The 19,393-nt window shown below is 35.9% G+C and overlaps 1 non-coding gene across 1 annotated transcript; it reads left to right on the top strand.

Annotated features, from left to right (window-relative positions):
* The first annotated feature begins 18,516 nt into the window (after positions 1–18,516).
* LOC124892758 lies at positions 18,517–18,623 on the top strand. Its single transcript, XR_007050418.1, has one exon. It is a non-coding gene; the product is annotated as a small nucleolar RNA R71 (small nucleolar RNA).
* The last annotated feature ends 770 nt before the right edge of the window (positions 18,624–19,393 follow it).

Raw genomic sequence — 19,393 nt, 5'->3', positions numbered from 1 at the left:
TAGTCCAAGAAGCTCAAGAAAGCTGTCAAGATCATATCTAACGCTTTCAAGGTCAAGCTTCTCCAATAAATTAAGTCTATTAAGGTATGCGGGGTTATGAACAAGGGTATCCTTTCATCCTTCTGCCCAAAACTTGATTTTGACTTAAGATTTCATAATTTGCAAATTAGGGTTCATACCCAAACTATCTCGTTTTAAGTTTATGAATTTACAAGTGTTTTAAGTATTGAAGTGCATGTTTATCTCATCAATTTACGCTTTGACTTGAAGATTTATGTCATGAGTTGTACTTTATTATCGTGAATTAATATTGTTGTGATTTCAAGATGATTGTTGCGAATGAAGCTTTATTGTGAAATTCTAAAAAATTTATGTACATATGCGTTAAACCCATGTATAAGTTTTTTTTAGATTTCACGAAGATTATGATCTTAAGTCTCTTTGATAATTGTTTACCAAGATTTAATAAAGAATTGATCTTTTGATCCTAAGCTAAGATAAAGAATCCACATTATTCATATAGTTTATGATTTAAAGCTAAGAGAAGCATAACTGGTTTTCATTACAAACCCTTGTGCTATTTTAAGGTGGATTTCTTAAAGGTCTGAGCGATAAGTATCGGAGTAGTAGTTAGCATCAATTTGGGTATGATTCCAAGGTCTCATGCCCTAGAACTATGAGCCACTATAGGTTTAAGTGCCCGTAGTGGGTTAAGTACAGTGATCACTTAAGATAAGGTTTTATTCTGATGGCAAGGGTAGAACAACTCTCCCCAATATGGGTAAGACATTGGACTGGATGATAGCTCACATGATTTATGTTGGTTAGAAGAACCTTCCTAAGAAAGAATAAAAGTATAGTTTTTAGAACTAGGTATCATGACTCACAAAGATTATTACTATGCTTTACATACTTATGTCTTATTATTTCATAGTACTCGTTTTATTCAAGCCAAGGTGAGTCATTTACACTTAGCATGCATTCTTTACAAGTTTATATGTACATTATTGTTTTACTTATGTATTTACCCTCACTTGCTCAGTATATTCCAAAAGTACTGATCCACATATATGTCTATGTGCTACATTGTTTAATAATATAGGTACCAGTTATGGCTCATACATCATAATCAGATAGTGTGCACCTTCCAGTCAGTAGGTGATGAGTCCTTTTGATTCGAGGGCTTGAGTCAGTCATAGTTCAAGTAGAATTTTGTTTTCTTTATTCAGTCGTATTGATTAGGGATAGTTGGGGGTCATGTCCCGACTACCTATAGTCAATACTAGTAGAGGCTACATAGATATTCAATAGAGTTGATGTGTTTAATTCTAGTCTTGTTTTCTATAATCAGTGTTGTAATTATTTTAATATAGTTTTGTATTAATCATATTTCGAAAAGATTTGTCTTCTGCTTATTTCTTCAAGATTTATGTATCTTATTTAGTTCCTCACAAGTTGTGCCAGTACAAGGGCTAGTTTGGGATCACTTGTGGTCCTAAGCATCGTGTGATGTCTAAGGGGTAGTCTCGGGGCAATAAAAACTTGGTGTCAAAGTACAGAGTTCAAGTGTCCTAGGGTGTCTGTGAAGCCGTGTCTAGTAGAGTTTTATGAAACAGTACAGTGATGTCCATACTTTTCTTCAAGAGGCTATTGGGCATTTAAGAAATATTTTTCTTCTTCATGCTCTAGATTATGCTTTAACATTGTTCTCTTAAAAAATTTTGCCGATTCATGTGTTACTCCAAAATCTTTTATCTATGACTTATTCTTGAGAAGACATGATTAGTAAGTTCTGATTCCTCATAAGATGTTACTTTCAGATTTATTATCACTAAATTTCAGAAGTCATACAAGGGGCTTGAGAGGAGCTTATAATGTGTTATAAATCCCTTAAGTTAAAAGTTATGTCCTCATCCATACGAGTTGTTCAGTTAAGACAAAATAAGATATGTATTCAGATTTCTCATTATTCTTTCAATATAGATAGTGCTCACGAGAGAGATAGTATGAACCTAGATTGTTAAGTAGAGTTTGCATTCGAGAGATATTGCAACCTAGAGTGTTATGATTTATAAGTTGTAGAACCTTCTTATAATTGGAAGTGTGGGTTTAGAAGTGTAGTGACAAGAAAGGTGGGAATGTCGATTTATTAGAAGTATATAGAAGAACTTATGCATGTTATCGAGATTGTGTTAAGGTGATATGTCCTGATGTGTTAGTTTAGTGAAAGGTAGAGAAAGAGTTTTTAGTTAAGGTGAATTATTTCTTGCTTTAAGTAGAAAAGGAGTTAGTGAGGATATTCATTGTGTTAGAAAAGTATAGGTTATTAATAAAAGTATTTGGTGGTTGAGTATTGTTAATTTAGGCTTTCCTTGAGGTTGCAAAAAGGAGTTTAGTTTAAACTTATTGAGCTATGAAAGTAATTTAGGTGTATAGATGAGTAAATAGTCGTAATATGTATAAGGAGGAGGTGCTAACATATTATAATAAGATAGACCACACGATCATGATCAATTATTGTTATTATGAGGCTTTAGTGGACTAGTGTTTCTTGATGTCTTATTTTGTAGCTTTAAAGTGAGAATAGTATATGAGGTTGGGTTTTTAATCATGCATAGCCCTAAACATTAAGTTTGGACAATGAATGATTATTAAGTTGGAAATAATGAGTGCTTGGTTGGTAACGCTAGTTATCTGAAAGTGATCTAGTAGAGTTAAACAATGCATACAAGGGTTTAAGTTTATTGATTTGAGATTAAGTATGATATTATAGGTATGATATAGAGGTGTGATCAAGGTGACATGGGATTTCATTATTTTTCTAAGGCTATTAAGTGTTGTGTTTGGTTAGTAGTACCCTTGAGTTGCTAAGTGGAAGAAGGCTAGTTATATATTACATGGAGTTCTTGATAGCTAAGTTGAGGAGTTATGGATAGATGGTGTTGAGTCTTTTAAGTATGGTTTTGATTATTATGGTTTAGGAAAAAATATAAGTTTAAAGATGTGACATTAGTAGGCTATGAAGAAAAAGAAGCAGAATTGTGTTTAGTGAGGCAGAGTACAACTCTATGATTATGATTATTGAAGCTAAAGGGAAGGGTTATATGTACTAATAGAGTGTCCAATAATGAAGTTAGTATTGTCTAGATATAGTTTATTCAGGTGATTGAACATTCATATGTAGACCATTAGAGCAAAAAAATTATGGCTCAGTCTCGAGGAGTGGAGTAGACCCATAAGCTTAGAATGTCAGCTTTGATCTAAAGGGGAGGTGGTAGAGTGAAGAACCAAATCAATTTTTTAGAATTATATTGTGATACATGTCAATAAGAGTTGTGATCCCTTCTTACTCTAGAGTATTCCTTCGATTTCAGTCATTATCACACCAAATTCATATCTTGCGTGGTAGATCCATGCCAAAGGCCAATGCTTATACACTTTATGCGTATTCAAGTCCATTCTTAGCTTTTAGTAAGTAAGTAACAGCTTCAAGTCCATTCTTAGCTTCTAGTAAGTAAGTAACAGCTTCACTTCGTGATTCAAGTCATCCCTCATAAATTTATGAAACTCTAGTCTTATGTTGAATAACTTATGATAAGTATGAACTCATGTTTTAGAGTATGATGAGATCTCAGAACTCATGATACTAGTGAAATTTGCATTATATCATGTTCGTCCTCAATTTAGATATCTTTAATAAATCCATGCCTTTGACATTCTATTCCTCGGGCCTCAGTTAAGTGTCAAAGTTATGTATAGTATTCTTTCATGCTTTAGGTCCTTATGTGTTAGCCTTCGGTGACCTCTTCTTATGTTAAGATAGTGGTGAATATAATGGATAAGTAATAGTTTAAATGAGAGAGTTGATAACTCTCATTAAGAAAGATTATTTATTCTTTTTCTAGCTAAGGCTTAAAGGATGAAGGAATATTGAGGTAAATCTTTGGTATATGTCATAGTTAGTTGAGAGTTCTGGTATGTCTTCTTAAGAATAAGTGCAAGAAAGTTATTATTGATAGAGTTTTAGATAATAGAGAAGTGTGCCTTATGGGTGTTTTCCTTGAAGTTCATATATGGTTGTAATGATAGTCTTGAATGTCATGTAGAGATGTAAGTGGGTGAATGCAATATGCACTCATGAATCCATAGTAAGAGTTCAAAATTAGTCATTGAAGTGGTAAGGCATGTTATGCTTAGGGTGTGAGATCTGGAAGAGACATAAAAGATTGAATCACGTACTTTAGACTAGTATTATGGTGTAGCATGATGTATCTTGTGATTTAGAGGTAGTCTTGATCATGGTGAGAGAATTTAAGTCAGTTTACACTTTTGTAGATGGATTTATCAATGCATGAGAGAATTATAAGTTGAATCAATTGGGTATGGTATTTAAGGGAAAAATATAGTTGAGGGAGTATTTGAGAAGTATTGCTAAACTTGAAAGCAAGAAGTTGCATAGCCTAAGGCCTAGTAATTCTATCCTAGCTTTTGATTTGTATGTCTATGTTCCATATTATGGAGTTGTATCAATGTTACGATTCCTTATTCATCTATCTTATTCTGATCATGCCCAAAATTCTTTGCTCCCTAATATTATTAGAATTTCTTAGAAAAGTGTTGAAGAAATACTCCATTTGAGTATGGGCAGTTAGTATGGTCTAGTCCATATAGCTTGCAATCCAGTTTAGCAATCAAGAAGATAAGCTCCTATAGATTTCCACATTTCCATCTTGTCTTACTACCCAAAGTTTCACGAGTAAGGATATTATTTGAGGTAAAATGTTCGCATTCATGCAAATTATGAATTTAGTTCAGTCTATGCATCATGTTACAGATTCAACTATTTAGTTATGACTCAATTCATAAGTGTTTAGTGCATGATCTCAGCTTTCCAAGTATTCCATCTCAGACATTGTAATACCTTGGTACGACCTTGGTCTCATTACCTCATGATTTATGCTTACATAATGTACTTGGTGGTGCCATGAAGCCCCTTTTCCTTTGATTCTTACATATCTTGTTGAGGGATAATTTCCTAAATGAGAAATTGCATACTTTATTCCATCCTTAGTAACTCTTGGAAATTTCAATGTATCAGTTAGAACTTTGCAGTTCTATATTAATGATTGTATCATGGAATTTTCAAGTAAGTTCTAAACTCCCAGCATGATTTAGGCCTTATAGTCAATAAAGTCACGTCAACTAAAAAATTAGCTTCATTATAGACTTTTTAAAGTTTTAGCTCAGCTATATCCTTCATTATCAGACATGTCATGTCTACATTATTCCATACTTTTTAATGTTTCAATAAGTTCCTACCCATCATTCAAGGACGAATGATTCCAAGAGGGAGATAATGTAACACCCCATATTTTTATGCTAGAATTTGAACCATTGTTCCTACGTCAATAAAATTCAATCCCATGATTGAGATTTGAAAACATGTGTCATTATCATTATCCTAGTGAGAATAGTGCTTACTAGGTGAAAAATGTTCATAGGAAGCACTTAGAGCAAAGTCAAGTTGAGAACACTTTTATCGATCTAGTTTTTGTATTCGATACTACAAAGGTCAACTTTAAATGAGTATATCTCCCAGAACATCCCAATTCAGGTGTCCTACTATATATCAAATGGAAATTCTTTGAGTCTTCTTTTCAATGCACTTGGTTTCACCTTAATCCAATATCGGAGTGCAAAGTTATGCTCATTTTACCTCAACATGTCTGTCTATCATCAAGATGACGACTTGAGGTGATAAGCCATCAATTAAGTGAAAAATTGTTAGCCAAGTCATCATCCTTAACCAGAATGTTTCAACTTCAGCTACAAAGTGACGACTTGGGGTGATAAGTCATCCACTAAGTGATGGCTTATCAACCAAGTCGTCACCCATAATTGTCTCAGCTACAAAAGTGACAACTTAAGTTGATAAGCCATTAACTAGTTGATAAGTTATCAACTCAAGTCATTAACTGAAAATTTTTGCAAATTCCTACTTAGTTTTCGTAGGGGCATTTTGGTCTTTTCCTCATCTCAAAACCTATCTCTCCCACGACATAAAGCATCATAAGGCGTTATTTTCCCTCATATTCAAGTGCTTAACACGTTATTTCTTATCCCACTCTCAAAAACAATAATATTAGGGTTTCCTTCTAAGAATAAGAAACTCAAGTTTTCCTCCTCAAGAATCCAAGAATTTAATTCTCCTCTTCAAGAAAAAACAAAAATCTAAGTTCCCTAGTCTAAGAAGTTCAAGAAAGCTTTCAAGATCATATCCAAGGCTTTCAAGGTCAAGCTTCTCCAATAAATTATGTCTATTAAGGTATGTGGGTTTATAAACAAGGGTATTCTTTCATTCTTGTGCCCAAAACTTGATTTACTCAAGATTTCATAATTTACAAATTAGGGTTCATACCCAAACTATCTAATTTTGAGTTTATGAATTTACAAGTGTTCTAAGTATTGAAGTGCATGCTTATCTCATCTATTTATGCTTTGACTTGAAGATTTATGTCACGAATGGTACTTCTTTATCGTGAATTGATATTGTTAAATGATTTCATGATGATTGTTGAGAATGAAGCTTTATTGTGAAATTCTAAAAAATTTAAGTACATATGCGTTAAACCCAAGTATGAGTTTTTTTTAGATTTCAATAAGATTATGATCTTAAGCCTCTTTGATAATTGTTTACCAAGATTTAAGAAAAAAATTATCTTTTGGTCCTAAGCTAAGATAAAGAATCCACATTATTCATATAGTTTATGATTTAAAGCAAAAAGAAGCATAATTGGTTTTCTTTACAAACCCTTGTGCTATTTTAAAGTGGATTTCCTAAAGGTTTGAGGGATAAGTATGGAAGTAGTATTTAGCACCGAGTTGAGTATGATTCCAAGGTCTCAAAATTTCTAAAAAAAGATGTCCAAAAATAAATAGGACTTTTAAATCAGCATCAAAATTAAGAATGATAAAGTCCACCAAGAAAATGAGTGACCCCACTTGCACCAATACATCTTCAATAATTCTATCTGGTCTGGAAAATGAACAGTCAGCTAACTACAAAATAACTGTGGTAGGTCTTGGGCTGCCTAGCCCTATCTTTCTAAATAATGATATGGGCATGATATTTTTGCTTGCCCCAAGATCACATAGAGCTCGTGTGCTTATTGATTTCTCTATTGTAATATGGATAGTGAAGCTCTATGGATATTTTAGCTTTGTGGGTAACTTGTTCTGGATTCGTGATATGCACTCTTTAGTGAGTGCCATAGTAGCATATTCAGTCAGGAAGTTCTTTTTAACCATGATGTCCTTTATTCACTTAGAATACTTCAGAATACTTTGTAAAACATCAACTAGCGGCTGGTTAATATGAACCTATTTTAACACATCAATAAACTTTTTGTAAAAAGCTTCCTCTTGGTATTTCTGTAGCCTTTGTGGAAAAAGTGGAGGTAACTTCATACTTTCCAATTTGATTTCCTTCCTTTTAGCTTTCTCTTACACAACCTTCTTTTTATTCTTTTCTTATTCTTCATCAATAACCTTGTGATTCACCTATTTAGGTTCCAACTCCTTCAATTGTAGCGCACTTTGAGTAGTATCTGCATTTTTCTATTTTGGATTTGGATCAGTAGTATTAGGTTGTAACGCCCCGAGTCTATACCCCGGATGCTACACGGTGCTCATAATCCTAAAGGATCACAAGCTAACCCATGACTGGTACCTATTATAATCACTAAATAATAACACTGTATAATACAGAAATTAGGTAAAAATTACCATAAGGTTCAAAACTAAATCATATACTGATACATAAATACTGAATACTGAACATCTGACAATCATATCTGAAAACTGAATAACTAACTGAATAATCTAGTCTAATAAGCCTCCTACTGAACTGTTTGAAAAATTGAGTTGATGGGACACGTCCCCAACTAACTCTAACTACTAATAATATATTGAAAATCCTAAAATAAAAACTCTGTCCTTGAACTATGAGGACTTACCACTAAATCTACTGCTAGTAATCTGGGCTGCAAGGTACAGTCAGGAGCCCGTGCGCCTGAACCTATCATATAAGACATCATAGCGCAAAGAAAGGTATGCGTCAGTACTTTGAATGTACTGGTATGCTAAGTGAGGTAGTCTGATATGCATGGGTTCATATGCATGAAAATAACTGACAGAGTAACATCAATATAACTGACTGAGAATATATGTATAGTTGACACTACTGTAACTATTGAATATGCAATGATATGCCCATAACTACGCATACTATAACCGAGATTTTTGTTAACACTGGATACTTAATTTTGATAATTGAATGACTAATATCTGAGTTTACTGATATTGAATTACTGTATACTAAGTGACTATTTCTGACAGTCACAGTTCTATAAAACTAAATTAAGTTCTATACTGAGCTAGATAACTGTGTCTGACAGTCCTGATTTTAGAACTGAATTTAGGTTTTATACTCAGTCTGAAACTAAAACTGTAGGAGCATTTATCTAACTAACATACTCCGAGTATGACTAAGTTGGGGTCCAACCTGTGACCCCAGTTGGAAGGGTGTTAGCACCTTGCCAAGGGATACAAACAATGGCTATGAGTTAACCCTCTCTGATAAGAAACTCTTTCATCAATCCTCGCTGGCAGGAAAACTTTTATGAGATATATCAACCCTAGACTGACAGGAAAACATCTCAACCTACGCTGGCTACATAGTTTTATAATGCAGGGATAACTTCTAAGGGTCAAACCCTTTTACTGACAGGAATGCCCCCATCCGTGGGTTCACTCGGTGCTGAATGCAGGGATTGCTTCTAAGGATCAAACCCTATTACTGACAGGAATGCCCCCATCCCTGGGTTCACTCGGTGCTAAATCCTACTCCCAACTGAATAAACACTTAACTGATTTCTAAACTATTCTAGGCTAGACTGAACTGTTACAAATCGCGTTGATTAACTGAACTGAAATGAGTTCACTGAGTAATATAACTGATTAAATATTCTGAGTCCTATTTGTTGAATGGATATACTGAGTTCTATACTGACTGAATGCTACTGTATGTGACATTACTGAGACTATTCAGAAGCTACTATAATTCTAGAAAAATAGCTAGATTGTCAGGTATTAGATACCCCCAGGACTCGATTACATGAAAAGTAAAGCATAACATGATCTTGAAAAACATTATAATGTTCATAACTCATTCATAGAGACATTTTATCAAACATTTGTAAGATAAAAGCTTGTACATATGCTAGAATGTCATGATTTCCCCATTTAATCTACATGAGCAATTTATCAAATACTTGGGGAACATAATCTATGCACATAATACTAATCAACATATAGGCATCATGATTTCCAATCCCAACTTACAAATTCAAGGGTTTTAACATGAATTCACATAATACTACACACATAACAAATAAATTTACAGGAATCTTGTAATAAATCATGAATTAGAAACCCAATTAACATCATAATCATGAATACATTCAAGCCCAACATAGAATTCATGAATTCAATAAAATTGAAGTTTTAAAAGAGGTTCTTGAACTCCAAGGGTGGAAGGAAACCCTTGGATTAACACCAAACATACCTTGGTGCTTGAATTCCTAAAGATTGATGGTGAATTTCTTGAATCTTGACCTTGACTTTGATGGGTTAGGGTTTTTTCTTGAGAGAATTTGAGAGAAAGTGAGTGTATTTACTTAATGAGGGCTGAATTTTGTGTTTTAAGGGTTGATTAAGGGTGATAAAATGACCCAAATATCCATTTAGATGTGGGCTTTCAATGACTAAAAGCGTGCCCAGTGATGTGCAGACTGACGCGCCGCATTGATGGCATCAAAGCAATGATTAATGTGTTTCGTCGAGTTAGCATTGGTTCACTGAAATTGCACTGAAAGTTAGGGGAAATTGTTTGTCTATGCGATGGGCTATGCGATGCATTGAGATCACGTCGACCCATTATTTTGGTCACCTGAACATGGTTCAAATGAGGTCTAAAAAATCTAAAACTCACCCGAAGTTTCCTACTAATATTTTTGATCATGATTAAACCTAAAAATTGATACTTTAAGATCATAAGGGTCATGAAATAAAATCGCCAACTTAAGAAGGCTAAAATACTTCTAAGTGTGCACACTTAGCTGAAATATCTAAGTCTGGGATCTTACAATATCTCCCCCTTGGGAACATTAATCCTCATATAAGACTGACTAAGCTGAGAAACACTGATAGACTGAGCTTACGCATTGAACATGCATATCTGATACATGGAATACTTGATTGAAACTACTGATATGCTGAGTTTTCAAACTGAACATGCATATCTGATGCATGATTACATGGTTGACCTGATTCATAAATGCATAACTATCATGAAGATGATATGAAACAGGAATGAATACTAAATTTAATACTGTAACTGAACATGGAACTGAGAAAATCTAAGGAAGACTGTTACCTTGAGCTGAGTCTGAGTTTGCAGAGAAGAGGTGAGGATACTTGGTCCACATATCTGCTTCTGCTTCCCAAGTATCTCCCTCAAAGGATTGATTCCGCAAAAAAACTCTGACTAGCAGAACTTTTTTGCTCCTCAATCTGCGAACTTGATGATCGAGGATTTCTACTGGGAACTCTTCATAAGAGAGACTATTCTGAACATCTATATCCTTTATAGGGACTACAACCGTTGGGTACTATATGCACTTCTTAACCAAGGAGACATGAAACACTGGATGTACTGAAGCTAAGTCTGAAGGCAACTCAAGCTAGTAAGCTACCTTTCCAAAACGGCTGAGAATTCGGTAAGGACTGACATATCGGGGACTGAGTTTCCCCTTATTGCCAAACCTCTTTACCCCTTTCATAGGAGAGATTTTCAAATATATATAGTTGCCAATGTCAAACTTGAGATCCTTTCTTCGCACATCTACATACAATTTTTGTCTGCTCTGAGCTGTCTTAAGCATTTCCCTGATCAACAGAAATTTTTCTAAGGTATCAAATACCAAGTAAGGCCCTACCACTGTGGCTTCACTCACTTTAAATCAACCAATGGGTGATCTACATCTCCTCTCATAAAGTGCCTCAAACGGAGCTATCTAAATGCTGGAATAATAACTGTGATTATATGAAAACTCAATCAAGGGCAAGTGGTCATCCTAACTACCCTTAAAGTTAATGACATATGCTCTTAAAATATCTTCTAAAGTCTGAATGATTCTCTCTGCTTGACCATCTGTCTGAGGGTGAAAGGTTGTACTGAGGTGAACTTAGGTACTAAGACCCTTTTGAAAGGCTTTCTAAAAGTGAGAGGTGAACTATGTACCTCTATCTGAGATGATAGACAATGGAACTCCATGTAATCTAACTAACTCTCTAACATAGAGCTTGGCATAATCCTCAGTTGAATAAGAGGTATGAACTAGTAAGAAATGAGCTGATTCAGTTATATTGTCTAAAATAACCCAAATTGAATCATGCTAATGACGAGTACGGGGCAAACCTATCACAAAGTCCATGTTCACTTCCTCCCACTTCCATGTGGGAATACTAAACTCTTGCATGGAACCACTAGGTTTTTGGTGCTTAAGCTTAACCTGTTAACATGTCAAGCACTTAGCCACAAACTCTGAAATATCTCTCTTCATCCCACTCCACTAATAAATCTCCTGCAAATTATGGTACATCTTAGTGGCCCCTGGATAAATAGAGTAATGCGCACCATGAACTTCTGCAAGAATTTATTTCCTCAAGTCATCTACACGTGGTACTTATAGGCGACCCTGGCAATGCAACACACCATCTCTCCCTTGGGAGAAAACCTCTACTTTCTGATCTCTGACTGACTCTTTCAGCTTGACTAAACTGGGATCTCTATCCTACTCTTTCTTTACTTTGAAAACCAGAGATAATTTTGGACTATTCTGCACCACACACTTCCCTCTGCTGAATCGACTAAGCAGACACCTAGTCGGGATAAATAATGAACTTTCTGAACTAAATTATTCTTATTATCCTCCACATGAGCAACTCTACCCATAAACATCCTACTGAGAGCATCAGCCACTACATTGGCCTTGTTCGGATGATACAACATACTCATAGCGCAGTCTTTCAACAACTCTAACGACCTCCTCTGATGTAGGTTCAGATCTTTCTGAGAGAACACATACTTCAGGCTCTTGTGGTCTGTGAACATATCAATATATAACCCAAAATAATGCCTCCAAATCTTTAAGGGAAATACCACAGCTGCTAGCTTAAGATCATGAATTGGATAATTCTTTTCATGGGGCTTAAGTTGTCTATAGGCATAGGCTATGACCTTACCTCTCTACATCAAAGCATACCCCAAACCAACTCTGGAAGTATCATAATATACCATAAATCCATCTGAACCATCTGGTAGAGTCAAAACTGGGGTTGTAGTGAGTCAGGTCTTTTAACTCCTAAAAACTCTTCTCACAAGAATCTGACCACTGTAATTTTACTTTTTTCTGAGTCAATCTAGACATAGGGGATGCAATAGATGAAAATCCTTCAATAAACCATTGGTAATAGCCAGCTAAACCTAAGAAATTCCTGATATCTGATGGAGATATAGGTCTAGGCTAGTTTCTCACTGCTTCAGTTTTTTGAGGATCTACTTTAATGCCATCATCGGAAACTATATGGCTAAGGAAAGCTACTGATCTTAGCCAAAATTCACACTTACTAAATTTGGTGAACACTATTGGGATCTTTAACACTATTTTAAGATGGTGTGCATGTTCATGTTCACTGCGGGAGTAGACAAGAATGTCATCAATGAAGACTATGATGACCATGTCTAAGTACTACTTGAACATGCAGTTCATCAAGTCCATGAAGGCTACTGAAGCATTGGTAAGACCAAATGACATGACTAAGAATTTGAAGTGGCTATACCGAGTTCTGAAAGCTATTTTTGGAATGTCACATTCTCTGACCCTGAGCTGATGATAGCCTGATCTGAGGTCTATCTTAGAGAAGTAATTGGAACCCTAAAGTTGGTCAAACAAGTCAATGATTCTGGGAAATGTATACTTTTTCTTGATCGTGACTTTATTTAGTTGATGATAGTCTATACACATCTTGAGGGAACCATTTTTCTTATGTACGAATAGAACTGGTGTGCCCCACGGGGAAATGCTAGGTCTAATGAATCCCTTATCTAGGAGATCCTTTAACTATTCTTTTAACTTTTTGATTTCTGCTGGAGCCATTCTATATGGCGAAATAGAGATAAGCTGAGTATCTGGAAGAAGGTCTATTCCGAAGTTAATTTCCCATTCGAGAGGAACTCCAGGAAGATCTTTGGGAAATACATCTGGGAATTCACATGCTACTGATACTGACTCAAGATTAGGGGTCTCTAAACTAGAGTCTTGAACTCAAACGAGATGATACACACATCCCTTAGATATCATTCTTCACAACCTAAGGTAAGAAACAAGCTGGCCCCTAAGTGCTGAAGTACTACCCCTCTATTCAAGGATAAGTTTCTTCAGAAACTGAAAATGGACAATTCTATTTCGGCAGTCAATTGAAGCATAGCATGAATGAAGGCAATCCATGTCGAGAATGACATCAAAATCTGTTAACTCTAATTCTACTAAGTCTGCTGGAGTGACTTTCTGAGATATTATAATCGGACAGTTCCTGTATACCCGTCGAGCTATGATAGATTTATCCACTGGGATAGAGACTTAGAAAGGCTCTATAAGGATTTTGGGGCTAACTTCAAAATCAACATCTATATAAAGAGTTACAAAAGACAAGGAAGCTCCTGGATCTAGCAAAGCATAAATATGCAAATTATAAACTTGTAACGTACCAGTGACCACATCAGGAGAACTTTCCTGATCCTATTGGGACTGAAGTGCATAAATCCTGTTTGGGCGCTGCCCACTGGCGGCACTGGAACCGGCACCCTACTATTCAGGTGACCGAATTGAGCTGAAAGACAATTATGCTAACTCTGCGAATCCACCTGAGGACACTCTCTGAACCTATTGCTTGGCTTGCCATATCCAAAACATACATCACTGCCAATCCTGCAAACACCTTGGTAGTTTCTGCTATACTTTTGGCATAGGGGATTCGTTTAGGCACTACTAACACTACCCTGCGGTTTAGGGCCTGGTGCCCTATATTTATTGCCATCTCTGAATTTCAACACTAGAGCACTGGCTGAGGACAGAGCTGGAATGAAAGATTTTGGGTAGAACTAAGAACTATTTTCCCCCTCTAACTTAGGCTGAGTGAAGTTAAAACTACCTATTCTAGCTCTCTTGTTCAACCTCTCCTTCTCCCTATTCTTAGCATCCTCTATCTACTGAGCATGAACCATGAGCCTGGATATGTCTATCTCTTTAATCAGTATTTTGGTCCTACATTTCTTGACCACACTGTTAGACACGCCAGACGTAAACTTACTCATCTTAGATCTGTTATCTGCTACCACATGAGGAGCGTATCTGGCTAATTGAGTAAACTTGAGAGAATACTCTTTCACTGTCATATTTCCTTATTTCAGATTAATTAACTCCAACACCTTCGCTTCCCTCGACTCCAGTGGGAAGAACCTGTCCATAAAAGAAGTGGAAAACTACTTCAATTCTATGGGCCCTGCATCTATGACCCCCTATGCCTTCCACTTCTTTAACCATGAGTGAGCCATATCCTGTAACTTATATGCAGCCAACTCAACACTCTCACTAGCTATCACCCTCATAATATTTGTAACTTTCTACACCTGATTAAGAAATTCCTATGGATCCTCATCTGACTTAGACCAAGTACAAGTTGGAGGGTTTATTTGGGTGAAGTCTCGAATTCTAGCTTCAGCAATATTGGCCACTGGGTTGGCTGAAGTGGCAGTTGGGCGTTCATTCTAAGCTGCCATAGAATGAGCTAGAGGGGTAAAAGTGGCTCTAAATCCCGCGTGGGATACATGATCATCCAGGGGATCTGCCTGAACGGGCGAAGGTACTGGCTGATTCTCGTTCTTATTTTGTTGTTCTTTTTGGGAGGTATGTTCTATAAATGAAATTAAGAAAAAGATTAGACTGAGAGTATAACTTGAGCTCATGCTCACTTGCACGATATGAATACTGAAAGAAGGGAAGCTTTTCCTAAAATTCCTCATAGCCTCCTGTTCGTAAGTGTGGGGCGCTATACACCCATGTATAAGACTCTACTAGATGTGGCTTTTAGACTTTCTAGGACTCTGTTGAACCTTAGGATTTGATACAAAGTTTGTAACATCCTGAGTCTGTACCCCGGATGCTACATGGTGCTCATAATCTTGAAGGACCATATGCTAACCCATGACTAGTACCTGCTGTAATCCTGAATTATAACCCTGTATAATGAGAAAATTAGGTGGAAATTGCATAAGCTCAAAATTGAATCATATACTGATACGTAAATACTAAATACTGAGCATCTGAAAATCATATCTAAAAACTAAATAATTGGCTGAAAAAATCTAGTCTGACAAGCCTCAAACTGAACTGTCTAAAAATGAAGTTGATGGGATAAGTTCCCAACTCGACTACTGATAATATACTGAAAATGCTAAAATAACAACCTTGTTCTCGAACTATGAGGACTCACCACTAAATCTGTTGCTGATAATCTGGGATGATAGGTACGATCAGGAGCCCCTGCATTTGAATCTATTATATATGACATCATAGTGTAAAAAAAGGTATGCGTCAGTGCTTTGAATATACTAGTATGCTAAGTGAGGTAGGCTGATATGCATGGGTTTATATACATGAATAATAACTAACTAAGTAACATAAATATAACTAACTGATAATATATGTATATCTGACACTACTGTAAATACTGAATATGCAATGATATGCTTATAACTATGCATGTTGTAACTAAGATTCATGTTAACACTGGGTACTAAATTTTGATAACTGAAAGACTGATATCTGAGTTTATTAATACTGAATTACTGTATACTGAGTGATTATTTCTGATGGTCCTAATTCTGTAGAACTGAACTGAGTTGCATACTGAGATGGTGACTGTGTCTGACAGTCCTGATTCTAAAATTGAACTGAGATTTTATACTGAGTCTGAAACTGAAACGTGGGAGTGTTCATCTAACCGACATACCCCGAGTATGACTGAGTTGGGGTCTAACCTGTGACCCCAGTTGAAAGGGTGTTAGCACCTTGCCAAGGGATACTAACAATGGCCATGACTTAACCCTCTCTGACAAGAAGCTCTTTCATCAACCCTCGCTAGTAGGTAAACTCATACGAGATGTATCAACCCTAGACTGGTAGGAAGACATCTCAACCTACGCTGGCTACGTAGTTCTGTAATGTAGGGATTGCTACTAAGAGTCAAACCTTTTTACTGACAGGAATGCCTCCATCCCTGGGTTCACTCAATGCTGAATCCTACTTCCAACTGAATGAACACTGAACTGATTTCTAAACTGTTCTAGGCTAGACTAAACTTTTACTGATCGTGTTGATTAATTAAACTGGATTGAGTTCACTGAGTACTATAACTGATTGAATATTTTAAGTGCTATTTGCTCACTGGATATACTGAGTTCTATACTGACTGAATGCTACTGTATGTGATATTACTGAGACTATTCTAAAGCTATTGTAATTCTAGGTAAGTAACTAGATTGTTGGGTATTAAATACCCCCAGAACTCGATAACATGAAAAGTAAAGCATAGCATGATCTTGAAAAGCATTATAATGTTCATAACTCATTCATAGAGACATTTTATCAAACACTTATAAGATATAAGCTTATACATATCCTAGCATGACATGATTTCCCCATTTAATCCACATGAGCAATTTATCAAACACTTGGGGAACATAATCTATGCACATAATACTAATCAACATGTAGGCATCATGATTTCCAATCCCAACTTACAAATTCAAGGGCTTTAACATGAATTCACATAATTCTATACACATGTCAAATAAATTTATAGGAATCTTATAATAAATCATGAATTAGAAACCCAATTTACATCATAATCATAAATACATTCAAGCCTAATATGGAATTCATGAATTCAATAAACTTATAGTTATAAAAGAGGTTCTTGAACTTCAAGGGTGGAACAAAACCCTTGGATGAATATGTAACATACCTTGGTGCATGAATTCCTGAAGATTGATGGTGAATTTCTTGAATATTGATCTTGACTTTAATGGGTTAGGGTTTGTTCTTGAGAGAATTTAAGAGAAAGTGAGTGTATTTTGCTTAATGGGGTTTGAATTTTGTGTTTTAGGGGTTGATTAAGGGTGAGAAAATGATCCAAATATCCCTCTAGGCGCGGGCTTTTAATGACTAAAAACGTGTCCAGTGATGTGCAGATCGACGCGCCGCATTGATAGCATCAATATGATGACCAATGTACCGCATCGAGTTCGCATTGATTCACTGAAATTGCATTGAAAGCTGGGGAAAATTATCTATCAACATGATGGGCGATGCGACAGGTTGAGATCATGTTGACCCACTATTTTAGTCACCTAAACATGATTCAAATGAGGTTTGAAAAATCTGAAACTCACCCAAAGTGACCTACTGACTTTCTTGATCATGAATAAACCTAAAAATTGATTCTTTAAGGTCATAAGGGTAGTGAAATAGGATCTCCAACTTATGAAGGCTAAAATACTTCTAAGTATACACACTTAGCAGAAATTTCTAAGTCTGGGACCTCTTTTCAAGATTTAATGAACTGGTTTAAGCTTAGAATTTTTGTGGGGTCTTACATCATTAGGTAAACCTCTCCGAGGTCTAGTGTTTTGTGCCCCTTCAATCTGACCCATTTAAACCTCCACGTTCTTTGTAATCATCTATTGGTTCTTCACATCTGCTACTAACTGTGTTTTAGTAGCCATAATCTACTTCAACATTTATTCAATGTTTCTAGATTAAGTAGTGGCTTGATCCTCTGGAACATGTTGCTACTGGTTCTGATTTACTGGCCCACGACATTGATTTGCATTTTGTGCCTGATTTCCACCCATGAGAAATTGGGATGATTTCACTAGTTAGGGTTGTAAGACTTTCCAAAGTTATGATGTCCTTGACGATTATCAATTCCTACATTATTTACAGACTCTAGATTATCCGCACAAGCCTCCACTGTATGATCACTGCTTCCGCAAACCTTACACCAAGTCTGAGCCTGATGAACTATATTTTTTATTTCTGGTATGGAATGTTTGATCCTCATATTCATATTATCTAATCAACCTCTATCACATCTGTAACTTTCTTTAAAGCACTTTTTGTATCAGGATTCCCTTATGAAATCCTATTCAACAATATGTAAAATTCATCATACATCTTCTCTAGATCTTGCCCACCTACTGCTAAATCTAGGAGAAGCTTGGTGTTTGGCACAAGACCCTCAATGAAAATATGTACTAGCACATTATTAGTCTGATGATGGTGAGGGTAATTTCTGAGAATAGCCTTGAATCTTTCCCAAGCTTGGTAAATAATCTCTCCATCATTCTGCTTGAAAATCAAAACCTCACTTCTCAAATATGTTGTCTTCTGATGAGTGGTTAATTTACCACTCATTTACATCCAAAATTCATGCATACTACTATTATTAGAAGGTATGAATGAGACAAGTTCGTTAGTTGAATACACTAAATTCCATATTTTACAGGTATATAGGTGATGGAAAGGAAAAATGTGGAATCAAGCTTAAAAGGATCAAAATAAGAAGAGAAGTACAACTAGGAGACCTAGAGCAAAAAAGAGCCCTATTTGCCACAATCATGGTAGAGTGACCTGATCGTAGTCAGCGTGCCGCGATCGTGGCTAGCAAGCTAGGTCAAAATCAGTGATTACGATCCACTACAGGCGATTGTGGTGCCCGCAATTGCAGGATAGCTGCCGCAGTCATGACAATGCGGGAATGTTCCCATAGGAAATTTTGTAATTTTATACATCCGACCCCAAATCCCTTAAAATGCTCAAACACTTTCCCATTTTTCTATTCTAGACTTTTTGGAAAAATTGAATTTAAAGTTTACAAACCCTAATTTAATCAACAATTGTATTTGAATCTCATACTTTGAGTTTAGTGAAAATGAAGGATGGATGCTTTGAATGAACCTTATGGTATATTTCTTTCTATTTACTTCATGAGTAGCTAAACTTTTTTATCTTGAGATTATGTTGAACTAAGGTGCAATTAGGTGTGGGTTGTGATGTATTTGTATAGATTCTAGTTTGTTGATGATGGGTTTCACTATTGCTTATTTTAAATGGTTGGGGTTTGTGGCTGAAAACCCCAAATACCCAAA

The sequence above is a fragment of the Capsicum annuum genome, unplaced genomic scaffold (assembly GCF_002878395.1).
Source record: "Capsicum annuum cultivar UCD-10X-F1 unplaced genomic scaffold, UCD10Xv1.1 ctg5038, whole genome shotgun sequence".
In the NCBI taxonomy this organism is placed as follows: Eukaryota; Viridiplantae; Streptophyta; class Magnoliopsida; order Solanales; family Solanaceae; genus Capsicum; species Capsicum annuum.
Note: the sequence above shows the minus strand (reverse complement) of the source record. Positions and strands in the feature narration are given on the sequence as shown.